At 54.8% G+C, this 2,939-nt stretch overlaps 1 protein-coding gene across 1 annotated transcript in view; it reads left to right on the plus strand.

Annotated features, from left to right (window-relative positions):
• Nucleotides 1-189: 189 nt before the first annotated feature.
• Nucleotides 190-2,939, plus strand: part of PIK3R5 (phosphoinositide-3-kinase regulatory subunit 5) — a 92,993-nt gene continuing 90,243 nt past the window's right edge. Inside the window, exon 1 of the mRNA XM_004712942.3 lies at nt 190-237. The gene's annotated coding sequence lies outside the window, so the exon portion shown is untranslated. The remainder of the gene's footprint in view (nt 238-2,939) is intronic.

Genomic DNA, 2,939 nt, shown 5'->3' on the forward strand with positions numbered 1-2,939 from the left:
GTGCCGCCCGGGCCCAAGCCCCGCCCCCAGGCCCCACCCTGGGACAAGCCCCGCCCCTCGTGCGAGCCGGCTCCGCCCCCTGCCTCGCCCGGGCTGGCCGCCCTCCGGAGGGGCGGGGCCAGGGCAGATGCCGGCACTGGCCGCGGGGCTCCAGACCCGGCGCGCGGGTCCCCTCTGTAACTGGACTTGCTGGGAGTCGCCGCAGAACAGGGGCTTGGCGCCCGGCGGGGACCGCAGGTGTGTGGTGGAGCTGCGGGTGGGCGTCGAGGGCCCGGATGGGGGCTCTGATGTGCGGAACCCGCTCGGGACCGTCGGGGGACAGAGGGGCGCTGGCAGGAGCGGATGGCCGGGTAGCTGAACAGATGGTGCAGTCTTCCGATTTGGTGGGGTGGGTCCGTAAACTGCGCTCCCACTGATTCCCGAGGCGGAAGGGTGTCCCGAGGACCCCGCCTTGCTACCTAGGCGCCTCTGGCTGACCTGCCGTGCCTCTCTGAGGCCTGAGGTGTCCCCAGACTCCTGTCTCCTCCACAGGAAGCCTTACGTCTTGGGGTCCGTCTTCCGGTGGGAGCTCCCTTGGTGAGCCTTGGCATCAGGGGTTCTTAACCCTGAGGACCTGGGAGTGGTGGAAGCACCTGCCTGGTGGCCCCCATGGGGCCACAGCGTGCTCCCGGCCACTGAGTGTGGCCCCTCTCGTGCGTGGCCACTGGTGTAGAGAAGTTACTCCCATGGGTGACTCTGTGTGTGTGTGTGTGTGTGTGTGTGTGTGTGTGTGTGATCTGTGATCTGTGTTTACATCTTGGGGGTCTGTACCTGGCTGTGTGGTGTATGTGTGTTGTTTGTGTCTACACCTCGGGGTCTGTGCATGGCTCTTTGCACGTGTATGCATGTATGTGGTGTGTGTACACATTCGTGCTGGCCTGTCCCAGGCCCAGGGTAAATAAACAAGACGTTCAGGTCAGCAGGAGGAAGGAGATTCTTCAGTGGGCCAAGGAAGGTGGCATGAAAGCAGCAGGAAGTGGCACAGAGTGAGTTAAGGAGCCTCAGTGAAGAGAGCAGCACTGGGTTAGGTGCAAGCAGGCCTAGTCAGCCACACCCCTCCCCCACTGCCCTCTGCACCACCACTCAGCAAGACCCAGCTCCCAGAGTTCCTTGTATCTTTGACTCTTCCGGGGGGCTTATTAAAACACCTGCTCGTCAGGTGACAACACGGCTTTCCAAGGGTGGAGCCAACCACGTCTAGTTCCCGAAGTTTGGAATGGAGTATTGATGCTGCAGCCACTGCTTGGGAGCCGTTCAGTCTATCTGTAACATGGGCTTGAATCCTGAACGCACGGGGGCTGGGTTGCAAATGAAATGATTGTGATCAGCGTCATATGAGCCCCTAATTAAAAAAAAAAAAGAAGCAGTTACCAAGGGCTCAAGTAGAAAGAAATTGTTTTGAAAATGATGCTGGCAACAAATGTACACATGTGCTTGACACAAAGGATGTAATAATGGAATGTATGGATTGTAATAAGAGTTGTACGAGCCCCCAATAAAATGATTTAAATACTTGGAGGAAAAAAAAAGAAAATGAAATGAATTGTGTTTACAGTAGGAATCCTGGTGGCCTAGTGGGCTACAAGGTCGGCAGTTCAAAACCACGAGCAGCCCCTGCAGATGACACTTTCTACTCCTGGAAACATTTCCAGTCTCGGAAGCCCACAGGGGCGATTGGAGTCAAGTGTGGCTTGGGTTTGGTGTTCAAAAGGAGTGCCCGGGGGAGATGCTCTGTGGAGGTTTGCAGAACCGAGAGGGCCTGGAGGCTTGCTTGACCCCTCACTGTGATCACAGGGATGTGGTTTGTCTCCTGGGTGGCTCCTGGGATGGTCAAGTTCCTTCTTCTTTCTTTAGGACCCGGCTTCTCTGCTTTGGAAACCTAACTCATCGAAGCCGTGGTGGCTGGCAGTATGTCTCGATCGTGTCGTGTGCTGTGGCCTTATCTGGGTTTTTTTCGGCCTATGAGTTGCATGCCTTCCGCTCATGGTGCCCCATGGATGTCAGCAGAACTGTGCTCCACAGGGTTGTCGTTGGCCGTCTTTTTGGAAATGGACTATTAAGGCTTTCTTCCAATGTGCCTCTGAGTGGACTTGAACACCCAACCTTTGGGTTAGCTGTTGAGCAGGTTGTTTGTACCACTCAGGACCCTCCCACGTGGGTCTTAGGAGCCCTTCTCCTTATCACCAGCTGAGGTGGGAGATGGTTAGCATTCTCCATGCTGCCAGGGAAGCAGACCACCTCTGCCTCCTTCCCATGCACCCCTCCTCCCCTTTGTGCACCCTTTTAGGAGTCTTTTGGAAGCAATTGGATGGAAGCTAAATGGTGGTCCTGGGTAAAGAGCCTCCCTAGGGCTACTAGAAGGATAATGCTAAGCAGGCTGCGCAGCAGAGGCTTATTGCCAGAGGCTGAGCCTCAGTTGGACCAGTCATTGCTTATGGGACCTGCTGGCCAGGAAGAGGCAGAGGAAGAGAGAGCCAGTGGTCTTTTTGTCTGGGCAGTGTAGAGTTTGGAAGTCCCAGCTTGAATTCAGCTGAGTACTTACGCTTGGCCTGTGTTTAAAGAGGCTCAGCCCCAGGGCTCTGAGCAGGCGAGCCGCTGTGGACTGGGAGACCCGTGTGGTTTCAGCCAATGGTGGGTGGCAAGCCAGGGCCAGCTTCTTAAAAAAGGAAACCTTTGATGGGGCAAGATAGAGTGAACACTAGCATGGCAGGGTGAGATGTTTGATTTTCTTTTTTTTCTTTTTTTCTTTTTTTTTAAAACATTTTATTAGGGGCTCATACAACTCTTATCACAATCCATACACACATCAATTGTGTAATGCGCATTTGTACATCGTTTCTCAAAACATTTTCTCTCCATTTAAACCCCCGACATTAGGTCCTCATTTTTCCCCTCCCTCC

The sequence above is a fragment of the Echinops telfairi genome, unplaced genomic scaffold, assembly GCF_000313985.2.
Source record: "Echinops telfairi isolate 266 unplaced genomic scaffold, ASM31398v2 ScPeMD7_2010;HRSCAF=2546, whole genome shotgun sequence".
NCBI classification, from domain to species: domain Eukaryota; kingdom Metazoa; phylum Chordata; class Mammalia; order Afrosoricida; family Tenrecidae; genus Echinops; species Echinops telfairi.